Source organism: Urocitellus parryii, chromosome 10 (genome assembly GCF_045843805.1).
Source record: "Urocitellus parryii isolate mUroPar1 chromosome 10, mUroPar1.hap1, whole genome shotgun sequence".
NCBI classification, from domain to species: domain Eukaryota; kingdom Metazoa; phylum Chordata; class Mammalia; order Rodentia; family Sciuridae; genus Urocitellus; species Urocitellus parryii.
Window position 1 is genome coordinate 6,053,588 of NC_135540.1, and position 14,956 is coordinate 6,068,543.

The 14,956-nt window shown below is 42.6% G+C and overlaps 1 pseudogene; it reads left to right on the top strand.

Annotated features, from left to right (window-relative positions):
- The first annotated feature begins 924 nt into the window (after positions 1-924).
- Positions 925-1,892, top strand: LOC113184265 (zinc finger CCHC domain-containing protein 9 pseudogene; annotated as a pseudogene).
- Positions 1,893-14,956: the final 13,064 nt, after the last annotated feature.

Genomic DNA, 14,956 nt, shown 5'->3' on the forward strand with positions numbered 1-14,956 from the left:
AACAATGAACCACTTAAAATTATAACCTTTGAAAGTACCATTTACACTGTCAACATAACACACTTAGATGCAAGCATAGCATAATAAACGCTGTTTTAGTCAGCTTTTCACTGCTGTGACCAAAAGACTTGAAAAGCCTAATTAGAGGAGGAAACGTTTATTTAAGGGCTCATAGTTTCAGAGGTCTTAGTCCACAGGAGGCTGACTCCATTCCCCGGGGCTCAAGGAGAGGCAGAATATGGTGGCAAAAGACTGTGGTGGAGCAAAGCTGCTCAAAACATGTCCATCACAAGTTAAAGAGACACTCCACTTGCCAGATATAAAATATGTACCCCAAAGCATGCCCTGAATGACCCACCTCCTCCAGCCACGCCCTACCTGCCTGGCTACCACTCAGCTAATTCCTATCAGGGAGGAATTCAGTGACTGGGTCAAGGCTCTCCTACCCAGTTGTTTTCCCCTAAACCTTCTTGCATTGTCTTGCTCATGGGCTTTTGGGGGACAACTAACATCTAAACCATAACATACAAAATATGTTAACAATAATAAGCTTAAGAATTTCACAACTTTAACAGGAAAACAAAGTCAATGGATTTATACTATTTGATTTCAAGACTCATTACAAAGGTAAATAATAACGTTGCCTTTGTAAATAAATGGATATATAGGTTGATTAGCTGAACACAGAGTCCATAAGCAGGCCAACCCAAATAAAGACAAACGAGGTTTAAAGATGTACCAAAGAGGATTCATGTGCGGTAAGAAGTTGCACATGGCACCACCCAGATGAGTGCCCAGGTCCCTGGATGTCATAGGGAACCTCTTGTTGATTTCCCCAGACCTGGCTGGACCTCTGTGGGCAGTGCTGAAGGGTGGATGGCCTGGCTGCCTGGTCCCTGCTTTCAGTGGGGCTGAACCAGCGTGATGTGCAGCCTGCCCACCGTGCTGGACAAGGACAGGCCACAGCTGTGGAGGTGCTGGCAGTGCAGCCAGGCTCTCCCACTTCACCTGCTTGATACCAGAGCCGCCTCCTTCCCATGTACTCAGGAGAAGGAGGTCTTCCTCTTGAATAGCTCCATCCACTCCTGCCCTGAGCAGGATCTTCTGCACAAAGGTGTGTAAAGGGAGAGATAAGGCACCTCTGGTGTGACCCTGATCAGCTGGGCACAAATTACCACCACACATAATACCGCAACATCATGGGAGGACATGAAGGAGGGGTCCTTGGAGGGAACAAGCCCAAGTCTACCAAACTGTAAACAACTTGAAGCCCCTTAAAAATGATGCACCCCAAGCAAAACATAGAAAGAACAAAAAGGAAAAAGAGTACTTAAGTGAGGGTATGAATGGACTCATGGGATCCCTAAGACAGAACTCACAGAAGGTTCACCCCGGGAGCAGCCGACAGTCATGAAGGCAGGCAGGAAGCCACAGTTGCCTTAAAGACAGACAGTGGAAGGGAAGGAAGACAATTAACATGACGAGCAGCAAAGAAAAGCAACGGTAGCTTCCACTGTAGAAAACCTGGCCATGGTATGGCAGATGGCCCAGCCGTCTCCGAGAATCCAGGTACAGGCACTGGAACGTACTATTGATGTGGGTCCACAGACCACGAACTAGACCCAGACCTTGGTGAAGTTCCTTTTGCAAAGTATTTTGTTTGTGGGGAAATGGGACGTCTGCCCCAATCTTTCCTGATAATCCCAAAGGACTCTGTGCTGATGGTGGCTGCAAAGTTGGTGGTTCTGTGGAAGGAAGATTGCTCTGAAAGTCAGAATTCAGATCAAACTGGTCACTGGGCAAAAAGGATGAGTGTAGCTTATGAAGAAATTTTGGATGTACCTAAACTGGATAAATCCAAAACAAAAATACCTAAAGTTATCAATTTTTAATAACATTCAGTACTGTTGTTGATTACTAGCCCACGGTTACTTTCCAAACTGGGTGTGCTTTATAAGTCAGGTTTCCTTAGAGTCAACCCTATGTGGTAGGTATCACTCTGAGCAGGCCAATCAGGTCAATAGTTTACTAAATTCTGTCCATCAGGAGTACTTCTACCACCGTTGGGAGAAAAATCACTGAAGGAAAGCACAAGATGATGAAATTGAATTCTCTGAAAGAACTTGTTTTTTAATAGACAGAATTATATATAAGTTATACAGTTGACAAACAACCACCTTTTTAAAAAGCAAATTATGCATTAAAGTGGACCACCCCTAAGCAAAGTACACTGCTTTTCATTTGTGAATGAATGTTTGGTCATATTGTTTCCTTGGCTGAAAATATCAAATTTATTTTTATAATAGAAATTTATAAATTGACACAAAGTCTGTATATTAAAAAATACTGATTAAAAATACATTTGCTATTTGCCTTTTTACCCCCTCTGGGGGAAAAAAGATATTCTGGAAAAGGCAAAACTATAGTGACAAAAAAATGAATCCATGGTTGCCATGAGGTAGAGCGGTCAACCAGAAACAAGCACGAGAATCTCCAGGAGGTCAGAAACGGTCTACGCCTCCACTGTGGTGGTGGTTGGAAGACCAGCTGACTTGTCAAAGTGGATATAACCGTTTACTCTCTATAAAATATACCTCAATAAAGCAATTAGTTAGGGCAGGGGTTGTCCATTTGTATATCAGCTGGACAGATATAAAAAGCAGATAAGATAACCATAAAAAAATGTGCTGTCAACAATAAAGAGATAAGAGTCTTGGGAGAAGGCAGTCCTGTCACCATGGAGACCCTTATAACTAAGGTGACTGTAGGACTCAAGGCTCCTGGGATACAACATGCTCATACCTGATTTAGTTAAACTTCACTCCATACCACTAGCAAAGTTTCCCGGTTTTTACAATAACATAGCCTCAGATGAGAAGACCTATCGGTCATGTAGATACCCTGGACACAGGAAGAGAGCAATCAACAGTCCAGAGCAAAGGTAAGCATCCCACTGAGAAAAGAGGGTCTGAAGGAAAGCAGCAAAACGTCCTGTGTTGGAGAGTGCAGTAAGCCCCAAGTCCAGCAGGAGGGCAGTTCCTTCCAGGGAAGAAGGACGGACCGTTGGACAAGGAAATGCATTAATACTCTTGAGTCTTCTCAAATGAGCTCATGTTTTTAAAGAGAACATGTAAAGAGTGATGCGCAGCCAACAGTAAATATGCAGGAGAGAGACAGTTCTAGAAGGACTAGGTACTGGGGGCTGGGGTTGTGGCTCAGTGGTCCAGTGCTTGCCTAGCATGCCTGAGGCCCGGGGTTCGATCCCCAGCGCCACATAAAATAAAAACTAAATAAAATAAAGGTATCGTGTCCTTCTACAACTAAAAAAGAAAAGAACCGGGTACTAGGTGCTGAGAGATAAACGGAGTCAAAATTCGTCAAGAAATCGAGGACACAGAGTTGCCTTTCCACTGAATGTGCAGACAGACGGCATTCATTAAAGGAATTCCTTAGTGCACATGAACGTGTACGTGACAGAAGGTGCTTCAATGGGCAGGGGCAGCCTGAGGAAGCGCTGGCTGTGTGGCGCTGGAAACTGAGCGCGTGCAGGGAAAGGACAGTTTGGAGATCTTGGGAGAAGGTCTCTCACAGTCAAGAAGAAAGGTAGACATGACAAAAGGAGAAAACCAGAATAAATACCATGTCTGGCCTAGAACAGGAGAAACCTATGAGGACTCCTGGTCTCAACATAGACATCTAGAGGAGTGCCCCTGCTTGTGTGTTCACGGACATTTCTAGCATCGTCCACCGAGAAGAAAGGGAAGGGACCCAGCGACACATGAGCAGCACCCACCCCAGCACCCAGAGACTGGCTTCCAAGTCTCGTCTTCCACTAAAGGAACCAAAGATCCTTGAAGAAAGGACTCACTGGAGGGAGAGAGTGGGTTAAATACAAGGTGAGATTAGATTTGGGGACAGAGATTTAAGACATCTCCATTGGTCAGATGTGCAACATTTTTGAGTATGAAAGTGAGTAATGAGACCTTAACCCACTGATTTCAATAGGAGTCCAAAGCACATCCTGAAGACAGAGAAGGAAGATGGAAAGGAAAAAAGGCAGGCAGGCGTCAGCCAGCTTTTCTTTGCTGTGACCAGAATTCTTGACAAGGACAACTTGGAGAGGAAAAGTCGTTTAGAGCCTACAGTCTTAGAGGCCCAGCCCCTGGATGGCCAGTCCACGGCTCTGGTCCCGGCCGAGGCAGAGCACCCAGCAGAAGCACATGGCAGCTGGGAAGCAGAGGCAGACTGAGGTGACGCCAGGAATAAAGTTTAACCCCCAGGGCACAGCCCCGTGACCTACTTCCTGCAGCCACACCCTACCCACCTGTGGTCACCTCCCTGGAGACCTTTCAAATTGTCCACTCATCCAGTGGATGCATCCACCAGGCAGTCACAGCCTCGTCACTGATCATTTCACTTCTGAGCATTGCTACCTGGATACCATGTCCCCACACGGAGCTCCTGGGGGAACACTTCACATCGAGCCACGATCAGGAGGAAGGGGGCAGGCAAGGGGAACCCATGACCGTAGCTGTGATTACAGAAGTGACAGGAAACCACCATTCGGCTTCTGCTAGAGTTTGTACCATAAATGTCCCCCTGGAAGGCCCAGGTGTTAGGTTTGGTCCTTGGCAGGGCCTGTTGGTGGGTGGTAAAAACCCCGAGGAGGGAGGTCTGGCAGGAATGAGCCCTGGAGGGGCTGCGGACCCTGCCTCCTGCTCCCTCTCAGCTCCCTGGCTGCCCCAAGCACTCACCTACACTCCCGCCCATCCGCGGTGTGCTCCCTCACCACGGCCCAACAGCGCGGGGCCCAGCAGCTAGGTGTTGAAACCACAGGCCCAAGTGACCTTTTTCTCCCTATAAAATTGATGATGTCAGGTATTTTTGTACAGCAATGGAGTACAACAACCATGTTATAATAATTGATTCAATCCTTCAAAAGATGCTAAAACTAGTGGATGAAAGTTTGATAAGGCAAAAAATACTTAAAGTGTCTTCCATAAAACGCATATTAACTAGCTATTAATAATCACAAAATACTGATTAACTATAAAGTAGAAAACCAGGTTAACATGACCAGTGATGGCACAAATTGAAGTTATGTGTTTCCTAACGTAATGCATGATGAAGAAAAGACCACTTCTATGAGGTACTGCCAAATATATATATATATATATATGCAAGGAAATAAATCTGTACTGGGAGAAATTCTACCAAATACAAAATTCTACAAAATTTGCTTGTATACTTCTAAAATATGTAAAAGCAAAGAAAAGTGAGGTGCTCCAGACTGAAGAAATAAAGAGCCTCTGTTATTAAGTGGAACCTTTGATCCTGACCTGGCTCTAGGAGCAGAAGGGAAAGGAGCAAAAGAAAAGTTTTGATCTTGTCTTTGGCATTTTCTTCTTTCCTCCTCCTCCTCCTGTTACAACAAAGTACACTGTTGAGATCATCATGGAAATCTGAGTGGGGTTTGTGAATCGCACAGTAATCTCACATCCGTGGTAATTTTTCTAATTTCGAGGAACATATTCACTATATTATGGATGAGCAGGAAATATACACTGAACTATTTGGAATAACAGAGCATCCCATCTATAGGAGCCTTCCCAATGGGAATAGAAGAAAGAAGACTATAGAACAGATGGGAAATGGAGGATAGGTAGGGGACAGATGGAAACAGGTGGAGAACCAGCAGATGTAGGAGAATGCTAATAACCAGGGAAGGTTCTTTGTACAGTCCGTGCAAGGGATTGAAAGTATTTAAATGTTTAATTTTTTTATTTTTATGGTGTTGGGGATTCGAACCCAGGGCCCCACCCATGCTAGGCAATGCTCTACCACTGAGCTCCATCCCCAGTACAGTTTGAAGCCATTTCAAAATAAAGGACCAAAAAAAAAAAAAAAAAATCAAAAGCAGTGTTACATATCCTCCTCCTTTCCTTTCTTACAAAGTCTTGAATTCCAAGACATAAATGACCCCCGTCGGGAACACTCATTACTATCTTTTCCCTCACATTCCTCAATAGTTCTTCAGAAATAAGGCATAAAAGCTACAGTATTAGGGGAGAAAGTGCTTTGATGAGAGCCATGAAGATGGGACAATCATGTTTTTTCATTTATGTGATCATAATAGCTCTTTAATTTGGTCTCAGTTCAGAGCTATAAATACATCTGGCCTCGTGACATTCTCATAAAACCTATTAATTAAAGTTTCCCTTAAAATAATAGTTACCCTGAAAAAAGGCTTTTGACTTGACACCATACAGCATTGGAATAAACACACTTCTCTGGTGAAATATGTGAAAACCAACAGTCATTTAGTGATACGTGTGTGAGTGCCTGAACTGAAAGTACCAGCCTAGTTTGTAGGAGATTTGTGGGTACAAAATTACCACTATTAAATTATGGATTCAACACTGACTTACCACCATATTTATTATTGCTATTAAAAACACCAACTTCAGTATGTGACAAGCTCTTCTTATGATAACACACGGCTCTTATCTAAAATAAAACACTATTTTCTCTTTGCATGACCCTTTGGTCTAATAAACTTTGTAGACTTCTTTCTGGTGGACACATACTGGGAATGAAACCTCAGTACTGATTATCTCTAAAATTAACATAAGAACACAAGGTTGAAATGCTGTTATTTAAAATCCACAGAAGCTGATTGGGTGGGGGGGATAGCTATAAAATATAAAGTGTTGCTTTATCTGAATGATTGGACATACCCACAACCCAACTCAGCAACTCCAACCCCAAACAGAAAAAACTGAGAAAGTGGAGCAGTTACGTTTTCCTGTTGCTGTTCACATTTAAGTGTGAAATCTCTCACACAATAGACAATAAAGATAAGGCATCTATTTTCAAAATGAATCACACTTGCTGGATGTCCATCGTTTTTATCCAGTCTCAGACAAAGGGCGGGCAATGGTGGTGGGATTCTTCGGGAGTCCGGGGAGAACTGCAGATCACAGCTTCTCCCAAAGCCAGTGAAACTGGCTGCAGGCCCTTGTCCCACCACAGTCAAATCATCACATTGTCACCTTCTTGTCCCTCGTAAAGAATAGGACAGATACGGGGTATTTTGGAAGGGTTTCCTTTTTTGAGTTGTCGTGTATGTTCCAGTTCTCTCAGCAGAGCTGTGGAAGAGCAAGGTTGTGCACTCACCTTCTTTATTCTTTACTACACTAGGATAAAACAGAATTCCAGAAGCAAAACAGGCAAGAAGAACTTGGGAAGCCAGCAACCACCAGACTGAGGTAGGTCTATCTCTAGTGGTTTGTAGAAAGAGCAGTTCACATTGTCATGGTGAGATCAAAAGCTCTGAGCCAACAGAAGGCTGCAAGGTTGGGTGGACAGGCCTCCTGGGCCTGCATGCAGTCCAGCCTGAAGCAGGCCTGAGTCCCCAAGCTGTGCCTGGAGGTCTGCCGTCTCATTGCAAAATGGATCTTCATTCATTTGGAAAATATGTCCACGTTCTCGCTGAAATCAGAAGGGAGCACAGACATCACAGGGGGCTATGGCTTACTAACACCCAGGTTTTAAAGTTATGTCCCGGGTCCCCTGCAGACCACCATTCCATCAAGGTTACTGGGCCATCACCAGCCTCTGTGAACAAGCTTTTAGATCAAACCTTGCTCTAAGGCTAAATTTTAGGAGTACTGTCTAATTCATGAATTGATCCTTTCAAATACCATGTTCTCTATTTAATCCAAACTACTGCACCAAGTTGAACTATATCCAGAGATACTGTGCACTGGAACAGGAGGATAATAAATTGTAGCTTTCAGCAAAATAAGTGAAGCAATAGTTAACTATCTTCTGATTTTAGTTTAGTGATGGTATAAGTAGCTATCCCTCTGAACTTTAACTTTCTGGTACAAATTTTTTCACCAAAATTACCAAAAAAAATGTCTTATGTTAGAAGCTTTATTTCTCTATGCTGTGATGAGCTATATAGTATATTTTCATAAGACTTTCTGAAAACACTGTGGACTGAACTAAGCCAATAGGTCTTGTCCAACTCTTCATTTCTTCTCATAGAAAATGGCAGAGAAAGGGATGGAGTGCTAGCTAGTTCCTCTACTTCACCGATTCAAAATGAAACAAGTTGGAAAACAGACTCTATGCCACATACGGGCATGGGCACTCACACAATAAGCAGACAGGAGTTCCTTCAACCTGTTGTGTAAGCTCAATGAGGTGCCAGCTCTGTCTTTTCCAGGGTCTCTACGTGAAAGGTTGATTCAGTCAGCTCTGGCTAAATGATTTGCAATGTCAGAGCAAAATAAAGGCATAGGTCTGCTTGTTCAGAATTATCAGGAATGTCAAGACAGTAACGAGAGAGCATTAAACCAAACACAGATGGCTTCTAAGCACCATGCTCTGTGCGACTGCAGAGACAAGATTCTGTTCCCATATAATCAGCATCAGGAAATAAGAGATTTTCCTACATCAGTGGCTGCACAAAGACCTGACTCGAGCCTCGGGTTCCAATTCATACACTGTTCTATGCTCTGCTTGTTCCGCTGGGGATGAACATCTGCAAAACACACTGGGGCTTTGCCAGTGAATTCCTGGTTCGCCTTTGCTAACAGGGCGCCAGGAGGAGGATTTGGGTTGAAGATGCATCCAAACATGACAGTGTTTTCCGTAAGTATATAAAATTTTTGTCAATTACAATGAGACAGAGACTCGTTCCTTCCTGTCTGCATGAAGCTCTTGCCAGCCCGACCCGGCAGTGGCCATTCACTCTGGCAGGAGCAGTTAATTCAAGTAGCATCTAGTTCTTCCTTCAGCTTGCTGCACATTTCCAGAAGTGGCCAGCTCAGAGACACTAGGACCTGGCAGCCACAAGTTTGAGTACTGCTTCACAGGGAACCTCTTCCAGCACCTTCCCTGGATCCCCCAAGTCCTGCAGGTAGTAGCTGCTTCTTTTAATTTATGCCTTTGACTACCTCAGTCTTACTGTTTTTGCTTTTCGGTACTTATATAATTAATTTATTAATTATTTTATATAATCCCCTGTTAAAATAACCGGTGTGCTATCACCTCCTCATTACACCTTGACTTACACAGTTCCTTCTTATCAAAGAAAACCAAGCTCGCTCTGTCCATGCTAAGCACTTTAAAAATTCAGCAACAAACTCTTGGCCCCACAGAGGCCTTTTAAATCATGACAGATAATGCTTACTCAGCTAGAAGGCAGGCCTTTCAAATAGCCAGATGGAAACTAAACAAGATCAAGTTTTGACCCCACTGTAATAGGAGAAATAAAGGCAATTACAGGGATAGCATGGTACTGAACTGCTGGTGCTCGTCTCTCTGCTGGGTGAAGCAAGACGTTGCCCTGCCCCAGGGCTGAGGCCACTGATCACTGAGGTGTGCTCTGATCCTGGGCTTACCCGTGGTCACCATGACCTTCTCCAGGATCCTGGACTCACGCTGTAAAAGGACATGGAACTTCCTCACCTCCCCTGCCCTCCTTCTGCTTCCACAGACATGCCTCTCTAACCAGAAACACCCTAAAGATTTGGCAGTTAAACAGCCCCGAGGTCTCCTAGCCAAGAACAAAAGGACCAACACAGTGAAAATCCCCAAAACCTGAGAACGGAAGCATTAGCCTAGGAAAAAAGGGAGAAGTGAGGCACCCCAAACAAAAATAAAACCCCAGAGTTACTCAGTAAGATTTAGAGAGGTCTGAGAAATTCGGGTAAAAGGAAAGGTTCACAATATTGCGATCCTGACACTGTCCTTCCTCACATTATGGAGGGTTGAATTCTTAATGCACACTATCCTACTTGATTCCAAGGACAAGCAGTGACAATTAATTTATAAAAACATAGGAACTTAATAACAGAGCTCCAAAATGTATAAAGCAAAAGCAAACATCAAAAGGAAAATCAGGCACTCCAAAACTAGTAGAAAGTTCAATTCACCACATTCAATAATGCAAAGAATAATATGCCAGAAGGTCAACAAAAACTTGGGAATTTTAAACAACACAACAATCCAGCTAGACCTAAGAGTGCACAAGTAACATTCTTCAGTATAGTACATGGATAGTACATGGTTCTGGCCATAAATAAATCTTAATTTTAAATGACTAAAATTTTATAAAAAGAATTTAAAAGATCAGTTAATTTATATATGACCACATAGCAAAAAAAGTGGCAAAATTTTTTCCTGGGTACTGTCTAGAAACAGTACACTGTCACCATGTACGGGATGGTGGACGATAGATAGATCTACCTACCTGCCTGCATCTGACTTGCAGATACATTGTTGTTCTTAGACTCACTTCAATGCACCTTCTTCTCCCCTCAGTCGATAGCACCATCTAAGAGCTGACCCAGCACTCCTGAATGTAAGAAATATCGAGCACATCAGCTTGCCACGGTTGACGTCTTCTCCTAATACTTACAACCAGGGAACTCTAGCGGAAACTTACTTTTGTTGTCATAAATTTATAGTTAAGTCCTTTATGTAAAATTCAATCATTCTTTCTGCAAAGTCATAAAGCGTTTCACAGCTCTTCAGCATGTGGGTATATCGTTCATTACTGACGGAAATTAGTCACAAGACAAGGAAGGAAACAGACCACAATAAAACTGTCAATATTTCCCAGGTACCATTTTCTAAGAGGGTCTGACACAAGAAAATGGTGTTTACGACTCCCCTTCCATGTGCATATTGGGATTGAAATTCAAAATTGAACCATTTAGAATAGCATTAAATACAAAATGAAGATGAGAAAATATTATGTCTTTCAGAAAAGTAAACAAAAATTATCAGAAGCATATGAATTGATTGTATGAATGAGGTTTTAGTTCTGAGCAAACAACTTGAAAGAGGTTAAAAGTGGTTATCTGTGGAAGAAAGAAAAACGGAAAAGGGACCCTGTGTCTCTCACTGCACACTGTGACCCAGGGTGCATACGAGTCCGCAGACAGGAAGGGCCGATGCTGCTGCTTAACAAATGACCCATGCAGAGACAGCCTAGGCCACACCACAGCCTCCATTTCCCGGTCCAGGATCTTCCGATCTGTAGCTCCTCCTCAAACTAACCCTGCCAGGTGGATACTACGCGAGGCCTCCTGCTTTGTTTGACTGCTACATTCCAGACTACACATCTGTCTTTGGGGTTTTTGAGGCCTCCTCTTGACCTGCTGATCTGACTGCATGGAAGGAATAAATGTTTCCACTTGCATTTTTCCCATTTAGTTAATAATAAGTCACATGAGGCATAAATCTTAATGGGACTCAGTGGATTTCCTATAAACTTTAAAACTGTATCTTAAATCACATCCAGTCAGCCCACCATATCATGGATTCTGCAACTGGCAATTCAACCAACTGTAGATTGAAAATTCAGAAAAAGGTGTCTGTGCTGAGCACGGGCAGACTTTTTCCCATGTCATTATTCCCTAAACAATTCCATGTAACAACTATTTGCATTTATATTGCATTAGGTTTTATGAATAATCTGGAGAGAATTTACTTTATATGGAAGGAGTAGGTTACATGCAAACACCATACCATTGTATATACGGGACTTCAGCGTCCACAGACTTTGGTATCTGAGGGGAGGATCCAGAATTTATTCTTCTCTGTATACCAAGGGAGGACTATAGACCTACCTATTTATTATGCGGATGACAGAGCACCCATCATGTGACAATAATAGTCCATCTGAGACGTCCCAAGAGTGTGCCTTAAGGTGGTAGCAGGCCAGATGGAAATAACAGTAACAGAGAGGATTCATTGAGTGCCTATGCTGAATAGTTTTCTGATAACATAAAATACATTCTCTTTTAAACTTAAGGCTAATCCTACGCAATATATGGTAACAATTACATTTCCCAATTAACCAATAAGGAAAGAAATAGGGAGCTTAAGAAAACTGCCCAGGGTCACAGAGCTAGGTCACTGTGAAGCCCAGAGGCCAGGGGCAGAAAGACCAAGAAATACCACCCAGGTGGAATTCATCTAACGGTAGCTAACTAGGTGAAGGAAAATGGAGCGGTTTCAGATATGATCTTGGTTAGTTTGTCAAAAGACCATGAGGAAAATTGGGGGAATGCCGAGTTTGAACTTCCAGCATAAGTACTCATTGGAGATGTCAAACACACACATCAAGGAACCGATTCAGAGCTCAGAGGGAAGACCTGAAGCAGCCATGTGGGAGGAAGCTTCAGACAGTGGTATCTACACTACTGAGAGCAGGTAAGCTATCCAGGGGAAGTTACAAAAGGAGAGGAGTCCCGAGAAGATGCACCAAACCTTAGTGAGCATTTCCAGGTAGGTAGTAGTCACGGTAGAAAACTAACACAGGGCTCCACTTCAGCAGAAAGAAAACTGTACAAGATAAAGGTGGAACATTCCAGAAGATCAAAAGATGAGAACTGAGATCAGTCTACTGCATTTGATAAGAAGGTGGCATGTGATGAACTTCAGAGTGATTGTATTTCAGTGGTCAATGTTTCCATAGACAACTTGAATCAAAGCAAAGTAGAGCATGTATTCACAAAACCTACAGAGGTCATGAGGAAATAAAAGTTAACATCATATATCACCCAACATGAAAATCATTTAATGCACCGTAAGGAAAAGCCAAAATTAACACCATGAAATACAGTCAGGCGCAAGTAAAATACCTTGTAAAATCTTCCCACAGGATCTACAGAAGGCAAACTGATCACTAGCTGTTCAGAGGAGAGTTCTCCCTTTGAGTTTTCTTTTATTGGACGTTTGGATCTCGACGTTCCCCAAAGCTCATGTGTTGAAAGCACAGATGCAGCAGGTTCAGAGGTGGGAACTGACCCACTGATAACTGGAGGGGGAGCCCGCGGAAGGGAGCAGGTCACTAGGGCTGTGCCCTGGGAGGGTTCACCTTCCCCTGCTCCTTCCTCCCTCTTTCTGCTTGAGGCTGCTAGGAGCAGAGGGACTCTCCTGTGCCACACCGTCCCACCACCACGTCTCTACCTGGGAGATGGCCGACGCCTCCTCTGAAATCGCCAGCCACCATCTCTCCTTTCCTGTGTCATCCTTGTCAGGTATTTTGGTCACAGCAGCAAAAAGCCAAGTAACTCAGCAAACAAGTTATTAAATATCATTCCAATCAACTAAAACCATAAAGAAAACCTTACGTATTCTCACCACCCTCACAAGATGATGTCGGCGTCCTATGCTTACTTACCAACCTTTCACCTCCTCTAGGGGTCTTGTACAGAGAAGCAACTATTTATACACAACATGAACTGTGCAGGTTAGTGTGTTCCACTGTGACACTTCCATATATGGCACCTGGATCAGGTCCACCTTCCCTTCCACTCCACGTGGCCCTCCCTCTTCTTGCCCTCCCCTGACCATCTTTCCCTTCCCCAAGCCCCCACCTTCTACTATCGGGTCATTTTTTGTGATTTTGAAGCCACTGTAAGTAGAATTGCTTTCATGACTTCCTCCTCAGCAAGTCAGTTACTGGTCTACAGAAAAGCTCCTGGGTTTTGTACCTTGCTACTCTGTGAACTTATCAGTTCTAAGAATCCATCCTAGAGTCTTTACACTGTTCCCATTTCCGTCCCTTTCTTGTTGGTATCCCTTTTTCTCTCTCGACGGACTGCTCTGGCTGAAGTTTGCAGTTCTATGTTGAGTAAGAGTGGTCAGAGCAGGTAACTCATCTTGTTCGTGATTTTAGAGGGAACATTTTCCGTCTTTGGCCAACGTGATGTTGGCGCTCTCTGGGTCACACGGAGCTTTTATCATGCTAAGATCCTTCTGTATCTAATTTATTCAGGACTTTTGTCTGAAGTGATGTTGGACTTTATCAAAGGCTTGTTCTGTATCTCTTGATTTTTTTTTTACCATTAATTCTACTTATGTGCTCTGCTTATTGATTTATGTATATTGAACTACCTTCACATCATTGGAATGAAACCCACTTAATCATGGTGTATGATCTTTGTGATTCTGGTTGCAAGCATTTTATTAAGGATTTCTGCTTCTCTATTGGTCAGGGATATGGGTCTATAGTGTGTGTGTCTTCATCAGGTTTTGGGAGCAGGGTGATTGGTGACACCTCATAGTCGGAGTCTGGAAAGGCCCTACTCCTTTCTACCTTGTGGGGTAATTGGAGGAGTCCTGCTGTTGGCTTCTCATAGAACGTGCCATAAAGTACAGAGAATCCATCCAGACCTGAGGTTTGCCTATTGCTGATGTTTGGGGAGAGTTTTTATTACTGCTTCAATCTTATTCCTCATTATTAATCTATTTGTTTTTTTATAATCCCTCGGTTCAATTTTGGTAGATCATGTGTGTCCAGAAATTTGTCTATTTCTTCTAAGTTTTCCATTTTATTGGCAAATAAATTTTCAATTCATTTCCTAATGATCCTTTGAGTTTCAGTAGGATCTGCAGTAATGATGCCTTTTCACTTCTGAGTTTGTTTAGTTAAATTAACCAAAAGAAAGAGAAGACTAGAGATTTGTCAATTCTACTTACTTAATCAAAAAAATAGCTCTTTGTTTCTAAGTTCTTTTGTATTGTTCTTTTGGCCTCTATTTCTGCTCTGATGTGTAATATTTCTTTCTTTCTAGTGATTCTGGATTAGATTTGTTTTTCCTTTCTAAGACGTTGGATACATCATTTTTTTTAAACAGGCAATCGTTGCTATAAAATTCTTATACTGTTGTTGCTATATATCATGAATTCCTGCATATTGTGTTTCCATTTCTATTTCACCCTAGTAATTTTTAAATATCCCCTTAATTTCTTCAATGACCCACTGTTCATTAAATAAATTGTGATTTAATCTCCAAATGTTTTTATATTTTCTACAGTTTGGGTTGCTGCTGATTTTGCAATTCAATCCCTTGGTATCTGATAAAATACAAAAATTTTGATTTTAAAAAATTTGTTAAGACTACTTTTATGCCCTAAAATATGCTTT